The sequence below is a fragment of the Poecile atricapillus genome, chromosome Z, assembly GCF_030490865.1.
Source record: "Poecile atricapillus isolate bPoeAtr1 chromosome Z, bPoeAtr1.hap1, whole genome shotgun sequence".
Taxonomy (NCBI): Eukaryota; Metazoa; Chordata; class Aves; order Passeriformes; family Paridae; genus Poecile; species Poecile atricapillus.
The window spans coordinates 16,895,689-16,907,374 of record NC_081289.1 but is presented as its reverse complement, the minus strand read 5'-3'; the positions used below and the strand labels follow the sequence as shown (position 1 = coordinate 16,907,374).

The 11,686-nt window shown below is 40.3% G+C and overlaps 1 long non-coding RNA gene across 1 annotated transcript; it reads left to right on the top strand.

The window, feature by feature from the left end:
- Nucleotides 1-7,728: 7,728 nt before the first annotated feature.
- LOC131573296 (uncharacterized) lies at nt 7,729-9,942 on the top strand. The gene is made up of 2 exons (XR_009276172.1): nt 7,729-7,783; nt 8,970-9,942. It is a non-coding gene; the product is annotated as an uncharacterized LOC131573296 (long non-coding RNA).
- Nucleotides 9,943-11,686: the final 1,744 nt, after the last annotated feature.

Here is an 11,686-nt window from a genome sequence, read left to right as displayed (position 1 = left end):
AAGATCAAGACTTATTGAACATTGTGCATAAGATACTGCATTACTTTTTGGCAGAAGATAGATGATTATTAATTTCCACTCAGCATCATATCTTTATTGTTAGTGTTGTTTATGATATACATTGTAAATTGATCTGCTCAGACTCAGGAAGATCTTCAAATATTTGAAATAAGGTTATCAGAGGAAATCTTGAAGATACAGCATCCAGTACTATTGAATTTGAAGTATTTTTCTATACCCCTTCTAGGAAAACATATAAGGGAAAAGGTGGTTGGTTATCAGATGGGAAGGCCTTCACCCTCCTTAAAATACAGGATTTATTATCCAGGGGTACTAAGTTTGCATCTTCTGACTCATACAGATTGCATAAAAGGGGGGGGGGAAGAAAATACTTTTTTAATACTATTCTCAGTGGCTTTTATTCTGCTTGTTCAGCTTTAGTCAGCTCCTCAGTTTATACTCAAAAGCTGAAGACTTAAAGTGAAACAATGGCCTTTATCCAGGGAGATTTATATCCATAAATGTGCTTGTTTTGCATATGAATGTTATGAATTTATTCTCCATAGTGAAGAGTTCAAAACCATGAAGTAAATAAAGCTTCTTCCCTTCCTACTCTGCCCAGTGCAGGAACAACAACCTGCTATTATCTATTTCAGGGAGGGAAAACATGGGTTTTTTAGCCTAAGCCAGAGGATTTCCTTTAACCTATAGCAGAGCTTTAGGTGCTGGGACAGAGCAGGTTTATCTGCAGAACTCAAGGAATCAAACAGGTCAGTGTTATGTAACTCATACTTATGAAAATAAAAAGGCTACATAAGCACTTCAAATTTCCATCAGTTTAAACTGAATAGAAATTCTGATACGTTTTATGGTGAAGTAGAGACATCTAGTGACTATTTTGTGTGATTCAAATGCAAAGGATTCATGTAGGAGGGAAAAAAAAACTTCTTCCAAATTCTTTAATATCCTTCTAACAATAAGTACATCTTTATATCTAAAATAAATTTAGCCTGGCTCTGCATTACTGGCACTGAGGACAGTTTAGTGCCCAAGTACTAACACAAATCCCCTCCTCATGCTACTTTGTTAAAGAATCTTCCTCAGAACAACTTGGCTGCAATCTCAAGCAAAAAATGTCTTTTTCTACTGAACCATCACCTGGCTGCTAAGGGAAGGGGAAGATGCTGGAATTAGAAGGGGAAAGATGTTGGAACTGGAAGCAGGCTGGAATTAGACGGTCTTTAAGGGCTCTTCCAACCCAAACCATCCTGAGATTGATTCCATGCTGCTTTGGACAGAAAAGTTTTAACCCCATAATCTTCTGCTCACCCACTTAGATGCCTAAATCTCAGCTGTTTACAAAATTCTGCTTTTCCAGTTGGTACCTCCACAGTCCTTCCACTTTCTCCTGAAAGGTCTGTGAGGTACTGCAACACTGTGGAACACTTCAGATTTTCTCATTCTGTTTCGGCAGCCAAAGAACACATCATTCCAGAGAATGGGAGAGTATCACTTTCTCTCTTTGCTGCCCTCCTTTTCATGAAAGAAGACATTGTGGTTATTCTCCACTCTGGTGAGGGTCCCCCTGCAGGGCTGCATCCAGCACAGGAAGGACAGGGAGCTGCTGCAGCCAGGCCAGAGCAGGGACACCAAGGGCATCAGAGGGATGGAGCAGCTCTGCTGGGAGGAAAGGCTGAGGGAACAATTGGGATTGTTCAGCCTGGGGAAGAGAAGGCTTTGGGGTGACCTCATTGTGGCCTTGCAGTGCCTGAAGGGAACCCACAGGAAAGATGGAGAGAGACTCTTGACAAGGGCCTGGAGTGACAGGACAAGGGGGAATGGCTTCAAAGTGACAGAGAGATGATTCAGGTTGGATATTAGGAAGGAATTGTTCCCTCTGAGGTGGGTGAGGCCCTGGCCCAGGTTGCCTGGAGAAGCTGTGGGTGCCCCATCCCTCAAGGTCAGTTTGGACAGGACTTGGAGCAGCTTGGTCTGGTTGGAATTACATAGTCTTTAAAGTCTATTCTAATCCAAACCATTCCATGATTAATGCAGAACCTTTTAGTTACCAGGATAGTGAAGGCCCATTCTAAAAACATCTCAGTGATATAAGCTGAAAATGCCAAAGTGTTCATCCTTCTTCTATGGCTGTTCCCAATAGGGAAAAACATCACACTCCTTGACTTGCCACCATGATACCCCAAAGAACCCCATTTTCTGCCTTTATTGAGAAAATTTGAAGATCAACATGCAAAGGAAGCATAGGTCAGACTCAGCCCTGGTTTAATTCTGAGCTCAGCAGTGCCCCAGGAATATGGGCATTAGCATATGGTGTAGAGCTGGTTGAAGAGCAGAAGTTCCTCTGTGAGAAGAATTCAAATTTTTGGTATCATTCTAAGTTACCAGAAACCCCAAAAATTTAGAAAAAAAAAAAAACAAACCAACTTTAGAAATTTCTATGGGGAGGAAAATCCAACAAAAAAAGGGACCTTATAGAAACATTTTTAAAACTAACTTTTAAAAATAATTTAATTCTGTGTGAAATATTAAAAAAAAATAAAATTCAGAAAAGCGTTATTTCAAAAATAATTAAAATAGTTTTTTCAGCAATATCAGATCTTCTTTCTGTTCCTCCCCATATCATTGCTTTCTTGTTTCAACCCTAAACTATGGAAGTTTAGGAGGAAGTGATCTGATAATCACAAATGAAAGCAATATAATAACCAAAACATAAGCAATCTAATAATAATGAACTGAGTTTTCTGTTGAAACACATTTTAACGTCCAGTTGGTTTGAGGAGAATATGAACACACTTAGCACGTTGCCAGCTCAGGTTCTAAATGAAAATGATGTGGTCTGAAAGTCACAGTTCATGAGAAAATTGATCAAAATCTCAGTTTTTAACAGAACAGACATCAAGAGAAGGTAACAAGAATTAAGAAATGTTTGTCAAAAGCCACAAGGTGAGAATTTACATTTGAAAAAAACGGTTCTGGTTTCCTTCCGTTTTGCAGCCATCTAAACACTTCTTTGACCTAATGTGGTGTGATGGGGGGAGGTCAGAAATAGGGGCTGTGTTTTTTTCAGTGAGTCCATTTTGATAGCAGACCTGAGATCTGAAAGCAGCTTTTCAAAATGTCAAGTGAGGTGTTCTACACCAAGGTGTCACCCAATGAAAGAGTGAATTTTATTTCAGAAGCTTCAGATACAGGTAAAAAAAAAGCTTATCTTAATATTACCTACTTTGTTCATTGGCATATTCTTAAAACTTGCACTCTCTTAAATCGTTCGCAAGCAGCTGAAGTCATGTGGAAACCTTTTATAACTATTAATACCCCACTCTGTTTATTATATATATCTATTGGCACAGCAAATTCATGTTTATTGATAGAATGAATGCTGAATTTTGCTGAATTCTAGCAAAAGTGAAGATTGACCTTTAAAATCCCATTCTGGCTCGCAGTAAGATGGCTGAAATAGGATCTTTCTTCAACACATTCATGTTCAGACACTGAAGAGCTTTATACAGATTATTGGAAACCCATTGAGAGTTGAAGTTCACTGAATGGAACTCTCTCCTGTAGTCCGCTTACATTTTGTATTTTAATTTGATACAGTTTCTTAGAAACCAGAAATACTTTTAAATTCTAAAGTGATAGGTCTGTTTCTCTTTTTTCATACTTTTTCTTTTTTTCTCTCTTTCTCTGTCTCTGTCCCTCTTTCTCTTCTAAAAGTTTTGTGTTGAGAAAAATACAAGTCAAGATTTAATAGCACTTTCTATAATTTTGAAAACTCTTAGTACTGCAATTTGTGTATAACCTACTGATGCCTTCAACTATAAAACTGTACTGCTTAAAAAAAATAGTTTCAAAAAATAATATGCAAAATATAGCCATTAATGGATTTAGGTAGGAAATAATTCATGGTTTTAAAACAAAATCCCGGGTTTTACTTTTTTAATTCTGATCAAAAATAATCTTTTCTTGTTGTAAGAGTATTGAGCATGGAAAATATTCAGAGTTTCCAACAGGAAAGAAAAACGTGTCCTGAGTATGTCAGTAAAGCAATATTTAATCTTAGAAATTAGATATGTATATTCACGCATTGGAAAAGAGTACAAAAAGCACCTGTATGGGTATGAACACTTTGTCTTTCATTGTTAACTCAGCTTGCCTCTTAAATTACGTGATCAGCTCTCTGCAGAGGAGCTGCACTGACAGGACCATCATTGGCACTCCAGTGTAGAACGGTCCCCTAAGGATTTATTTGACATGCACCCTCATGCCCAGTACAACTCACTGTGAAAATGTCTCAGACTTGGAGAGTGTAAAAGTCTGTTCCATCTATTTTTCTTTTTTTCCTCACCTGTCCCTTAATTTTCCAGTTATATGTTAGTTTTAATTGCTTCCACACAACTTTTAATTCACTTCAGTGAATCATGTTTAGAAATTGCTGTATAAATTATTCTGTGAGCCCCCTAAGCCAAGATTATACTTCTGAAATTTGCCAATATAAGGTGCTTGGAAATTCAGACTCTAAAAAATTCCAATTATGAGGCTAATTAAGTAACCAAATTTCACGCAAAATGCTATTCTTATTTTTTAGAGTATGCCAGCATGGTGTTTAGCCTGTCACAATATTTTTTTTAAATATTTTCAACTGCAATATCTATACTCTTGTCACTTCTGTGAATCTTGCATCCCTGTTGGTGTCCCGAAAATTGCTTTACTTAAATAGCATCCTAAAACAAGGACTTCCACAGGCTGATTGTAACACCTTACATGAAGAAATATTTTAAATCAGTCTTGAGTTTGGCATCTGTTAATAGCACCAGTGTGTCCTAGTGAGATATAGCAGAAAAAAAAGTCACCTATCTATAGAATTAATATCTTTTCATGTTCTTATGGATATAAAATCATACCTATACATTTTCACAATCTTCAATTTCTTTGTGTATTCCATCGCTTTTGTATTTGTACAAAACTTGTACTTTTGTACACCACAAGTGCAGGAAATGGAGCCTTCATCTTCTGCCAGATGCTGTGAAATTGTTCTGTCCACTCGGCTGTTGCCTGTGAAAGATGCCTAGTTCTGAAAATGGGTTGGATTTGATATTTTTTTTGTAAATCTAAGGTTGATCTCAGAAGCTCTGGCACCTTTAGGAGGTTGCCTTTCTTCAGGCAAAAAAAAAAAAAATCTTATTTCATACACTATCAGTGAGCAAATTTTTTGAAAGTAGCTCCTGGGGAATGAGGCAAAACATGCAAAGCAGGCAAATCTGGAGGTTGTGGTGTGTTGCAGTTGATATAAAAATAGAGCTCCTTCCTTCCTTCTGCTGCCACACCCGCCAAAAACTGCTGGGGTCAGTGACACATTCCACACCTTTGGAGAAGCCCACCCTGACAACACTTTTTATGCTCTCTGTTGGTTGCAAAAATCTTGTAACACAGGATGAAGAACTTTTTATAATGGTTGTGAGCATGAGTGTCACAGCCCCACTTGTGGTTTATTAAGAAGTAAACAGAAAAAAAATGTTGAAAGAAATGCTGTCAGATGACTAACTTCTGCTTAAACACTGACAGAATATATAAATGTGTGTATAAGATATGGGATGACAAGGAAAAAACAGAATTATTAATAGAGTAGCTCAGTGTGTGGTAACTGAGAGTCACCTAGAAGGATTTGTAAAACTGTCTAAAATTAAAAAATTAATAAATTAATTTTGTTTGTTTGTTTGTTTATTTATTTGGAATACTGCACTGAAGAACCGTTGTTGCAGGACCTCTTCTAGTACTTTCAGCCCTTTTTATCCCTCCAGGTGATCCAGTCACATATGCTGAGGTGAATGTGAAATGGAGATCTGAGAGACCTGACAGCACGCCCAAAATTACACAATCAGGTACAGCAACACTGCAGGACACTTCATGTTTTCTTATTATATTTCAGCAGCCAAACATGATATTTTTCCAGAGTATGGGAGAGAGTCACTTTCTCTCTTTGCTACAGGTGATTTCAACCCATTTTTCCCTGCTTCCCGCTCCTGAAGGATGATCAGAACCTGGTAAAAATTCAGTTTGCAGTAATTTTTGGAGTAATTTGAAAATTCTTCTGTTCATTTTAGTAACAATTTCTATGTGTTGCTTTCCACTTCCAAACGAATTTAGGGTGAATTAACAGGCCAACAATAGTATTTAAAGCAAAACTGAGTTACTTTAGGAAAGTAATAGCCAAAAAGCAAAAATTCTGAACAGCTTTTTGACAATTCCAGAAAATTGTCTCTTAAGTTAAATTTTAAGATACTTTAAACTGTCTCAAACTGTGCAACCAGCTCTGAAAGAATTTTTTTTCCTTCAAAGTGAAACAATAGATTGGATATGGGTTTTGACTCTTGTGTATGAGGTGAAAATGAAGAACAGAATATTGCATTTATGTGAGGCATAGGAACAATTGATATAAGTATGGAAAAAATGCTAGCTGTGAGAAATACCAGTGCAAACAAACATTTCCATTGGGTTTAATTTGGCCTCACAACAAGGAAAAAGAAACCGAAAGCTTCAGATGTTTTTTCTGAATAAAAGTGGCAGTCAGGCAGACAAGAAAGTGGCCCAGGTGGAGACCCTGTTACAAAGAAAAACCTAATTTACTGGCTTCATTGAAATGCCCTATGATTTTATCCCAGTGAAACCAGGCTTGGAATGCAGCATGGAAAGCGTTGTCAGTAATGCAGTTTTGATATAGGGGCACTGACCTGTCTGCTTTCGGGCTCCTTTTTACATCCCAGACCTCAGTTCCTCCCTTCCTTTCTCTGATTCTGGCTACATTGTTCAGGTTTTTAGAATTTCGTTCAAGGAATATCAAAATCCATATATGTTCTACATATGGATAAATGCTACTAGGAGAGCTCTGTCCCTTCACATCCTTAACTGGAACCTCTTTAAAACCACAGAAGCCAAATGTTTGTTCTGATTCTTGTTTAGATATTGGAGCAGCTTAAATGGAAAGTATTAAGGAATGGGGATCAAATGAACACAGTGATCCTAGTCAGGATTAAAGCTGGAGGAGAAAATGATGGAGGCAGGGATTTAAAGACCAATTAAACAAGAGTGTCTTTGATGTGCTTAAAAATTATGGTAATCTGGGAAGGGTCTCTAGAATTTCAAATTACCTATAAAATCTTTTTCAAAAGCCTGAATGGGACCTTCAAGCTTTCCTTGTGAGTCTTCAGTTGAGTAACCTCAGACAATTAACACAGCGTAGCACAAACACTGCAAGCCATTTTCCAAGGAAAAGACAGGGCATATTCCAGAGTGGGAAACACTGGCAGTGCTGTGTGTGCCCGCAGCAAAACGCTGGCACAGCAGTGCTGGCAAAGCTTTGTTCTGCCACTAAAGGCAAGAGGTCGAATTTTTAGGTTTCTTCTCAGTGGCTGTGATGATAAAATTTAGGAGTGGCCAGGAAAAGGCTTTTTTCTGACCCTGAAAGTGTGATTTTAATAGCTACACACAGGTTTGTATACATATAAACCTGTATAGATATACAGGTGCGGTGTCTATAGCAAGAGGGACAATGATTTTTCATACTCCCGTAACTCAGAACGAAAGTCGCCTTGCTTCTGCCCGCGGTGACACCCCTGTCCCTTGTCCCTTTGGCAGTGACCTGCTCGGAGAACTCCCCCTGGTGCTACGCTGTCTTCGCCCTGCTCTTCTGCGCCGTGCTTCTGCTGGTCACGGTCATCCTGCTGGCGGTGAAATGTTACAGCCGCTGACCCTGCTGCCACGCAGGGTAAGCCCTTCCCTTCCCTTCCCTTCCCTTCCCTTCCCTTCCCTTCCCTTCCCTTCCCTTCCCTTCCCTTCCCTTCCCTTCCCTTCCCTTCCCTTCCCTTCCCTTCCCTTCCCTTCCCTTCCCTTCCCTTCCCTTCCCTTCCCTTCCCTTCCCTTCCCTTCCCTTCCCTTCCCTTCCCTTCCCTTCCCTTCCCTTCCCTTCCCTTCCCTTCCCTTCCCTTCCCTTCCCTTCCCTTCCCTGCCCTGCCCTGCCCTGCCCTGCCCTGCCCTGCCCTGCCCTGCCCTGCCAGATTTCCGTGCAATACCTCGGCATTCAGCGCAGGATGCACAAGGAAGCTCCCAAAACAAAGGCTGGTATTTTTATGCAGACATGGTAACAGCGCAGGTGGAGCTTCAGTGAGGTACTCTAATTCTAGCGGTTTTCTCTCTTTTTGTAATAAATGGAATTGATTCGTGCTAACTAAACTGTAACTGTTATTAAAGTTACTATTAGAAGCAGTCAAAAGAATCAGTGTTACAAGGCAGATGCACCCCTTTACAGATGTTACATGTTAAAATTGAGGTACAGTAGTTTACAAGATAAGTGATGTCCCAAGATGAAAACAGCCTTGAGATGGAAAAAATTAGAACGACTTTAGGCATTGGGCCTAAAAATCTGTAAATATAAGACTTATTAGTAAATTTACATAACACAACGCTTAGTACACACGTGCAAATCTGTAAGGTTATCCAAAGGACAACGAGGAAGAGAAGCCTTCGCCAAAAGGCCACCAAAAGAAGACTGAAGACCCCCTAGCAACAAGTGAGGCATGCACCATGAGGAAAAGTGATGTAAAGTCAGAAAAATTGGAAATAGGAGGAAACTTACAGGAAACATTAATGAATATGTATAAGCATACAGTATATAAGCTTAGCTTGAAGTGCTTTGTTTTGTATGTGAGGTGGGGTGATAAGCCCTCTCTGTACCCCGGTCAGCTTTGCTTATGCTTTAATCATACTTAATCACTGGCAAATTATATATATAAATTTTAAGTTTTTACTAAATTGTATTCTTTTACTAAACTGTATTTTTTATACCCAATTACTATTCAATTTATTAAATTGTATTTATTTTTAATTAAACTGCCATTAACCCAAGGGACCTAGTTGTCAAAATTCTGATTTCATTTATAACATTTTATTTCCAGATAAGTCAGCACAGGAACGTTCTGCTTCTTCAATGGGACATAGTGCTTGTTTTATTTTACATTATTTTGGCTGAAGAGACAAAATGAAGATGCGCCATCAGTCTGATTACTCTCCAGTTATGTCATCCCAGATCTCTGTTAAATCTCTAAACTGTCCATATGGGGACAAGACATATATCCATTTTATCTGGAATTTTCTTAGTCCTGTCATTCCAGCAACCATCCAACTATATCAGTGCATGCATCAAGACATGGGGTCAAACTCCTGCATCGAAAGGTGGATTTGTGCCTAGTTTAGACAATAAAAATGACCAGGTGGAGACATACATTTAATTCACATCTGACTTAATTCTGCAATCACTTGATGTGCAATTCAGATAAACTTTTGGTTATATGCAAGTGCAAAAACTAATGAATTAAAAAGTGAATGTGGAATGTCGCACTGAGATTTTTTATAAAGCCTAGGCTAGGACTTGATTTTTTTTCTTCTGACAGCTGTTAGTTGGATTTGTATGAAAGGGATATTGAAGGTTTGAGAAACTAAATGCTGTTAGTAGAGAAGTCTCAGTTTCATCTCCTCATTGGCTTGAGTTAAATTATTCTGTTCCTCTTGTCCAGAAGAGCATCTCACAATACACCGTTTCTGTCTTGGGGCAGTAATTTGATTTTTGTATTTGTTTGGGGTTTCTTATCCCCATCTGCTTCAGTTAAAACTGAGTCCTCCTCTGGAACTGGGGCACTTGAGGTTCAAATGCATTTGTTTGTAATTTTGACCTTATTGTCTGTCTTTATATTGGTTTTGGATCTTACCCATTATAACACCTTCGTGGCAGGCTGCAGAGGATTTGCAGACCCTGAGTAGGAGGAGTCTGTACAGCAAACGTTTCTAGAATATTTATTGTATCTAAACTTACCTGTACTTTAGCTGCTGTTGCTAATGTACCCCATCTTTATAAGATATATATATATATATGCACAGAAGTCAATAAAGGGGTTTAGTAAAGCACTTTTGCTGGTGTTTGGTTGGTTTGTTTTCCTCCAGTCTTCTGTTAGTCAGTTTTAGTATTTGTATTATTTTAGTATTTATTTAGTATTTACTATGAGTGTCAGTTTTTGTGGGGTAGCCCATTTATGGCACACCTGTTTTACAAATCTTACTACTTACCCTCTTTTTTTTTTCCTTTTTCAGACTTACCCTTGCCCTCCCCTCTTCAAGATAAAAATGTAGCACATAAAACCCAAAAAAGCCAGAAATTAGACCAAAGACACAGGCAAAATCATGAGACTGGACATTTGTTGATATTAGAATATTAGAATTACTAGATGAGCAGTAGAAGACAGTGCAAGGTGAGAGTAACACAAGGCAGTCAGTGAGGTGTCAGAACAAAATATGCCAATATCACTTTTAATAATCTTATATTTTTTTAATAGTTGAATACAACTCTTTTAGAGGAAGGCTACCTGACTGGTATTGCCAGGGAGATTAATTTCTTTTCTACTCGCAAATGTCTTCAGCCAACAGCCTCACAAGTACCCTGGGTCATGCATCCCTCAGATTTCTACAGTGTGTGATGACCTGTAGAGAGAAGAAGGAAAATTTAATTGATTTTATGATAATTTCCTGGATACTGGCTTTGTAGCCTATTCCTTTATGAAGTATAAGGAGAGACGGGGAAAAAAAAAAAAAATTGTTTCTGGCCTTTTCATCATCCTACAAATATCTTAAATTTAATTTCAGGCCTCCTAGTTTAGTTGAAAAAATTCTTGTAGGTCTGAGAGGGGCTGATTACCATTCCCACATCCTGTGATGAGTGATCTGGACAGGCTGGATAAATGGGCTGAGATCAAAGGAACGAGGCTCAACAAGGCCAAGGGCCGGGTCCTGCCCCTGGGTCACAAACCCCATCAGCTCCAGGCTGGGGAACAGTGGCTGGGAAGAGCCCAGCAGGAAAGGGCCTGGGCCTGCTGGTCCATAGTGTGTGCCCAGGTGGGCAAGAAGGCCAATGGCATCTGGGCTGGGTCAGCAATGGTGTGGCCAGCAGGACCAGGGCAGTGACTGTCCCCCTGTTGTGGGCACTGGTGAGGCCTCACCAATGTGAGGTGTGTCCAGTGCTGTGTCCAGTTCTGGGCCTGTCACTGCAAGATGGACATTGAGGGGCTGGAGCGTGTCCAGAGAAGGGAATGGAGCTGGGCAAGGGGCTGGAGCACAAGTCTGATGAGGAGCAGCTGAGGGAGCTGGGGGAGTTTAACCTGGAGGGAAAGGAGGCTCAGGGGGACCTTATTGCTCTCCAAAACTCCCTGACAGGAGGGTACAGCAAGGTGGAGATGAGGCTCTGCTCCCAGAGAACAAGGGACAGGATGAGAGGACAGAAGTCTAAAGCGGTGCCAGGGAAGGTTTAGTCTGGACATAAGGCGGATTTTTTCACGGAAAGGGCGATTAGATATCGGAACGGGCTGCTCAGGCAGGCGGTGGAGTCCAGGTCCCTGGGGCTGTTGGAAAGATGCACGTGGCGCCCAGTGCCACGGTGCGCCTGACGCGGTGGCGAGCGTTCAAAGGTCGGGCTCGCTCATCTCCGAGGTCTTCTCCAGACCCAAAGCTCCTGTGACTCTGTGGGTGCGGGTTTCCCACCCCTCGCACCACGCACCCCGGCGCCGCCTCGCTCCGCTCCCGTCTCCGCGGCAACCGGGCGGGCCGGGCGGGGCCGCGCCGCCCCTCA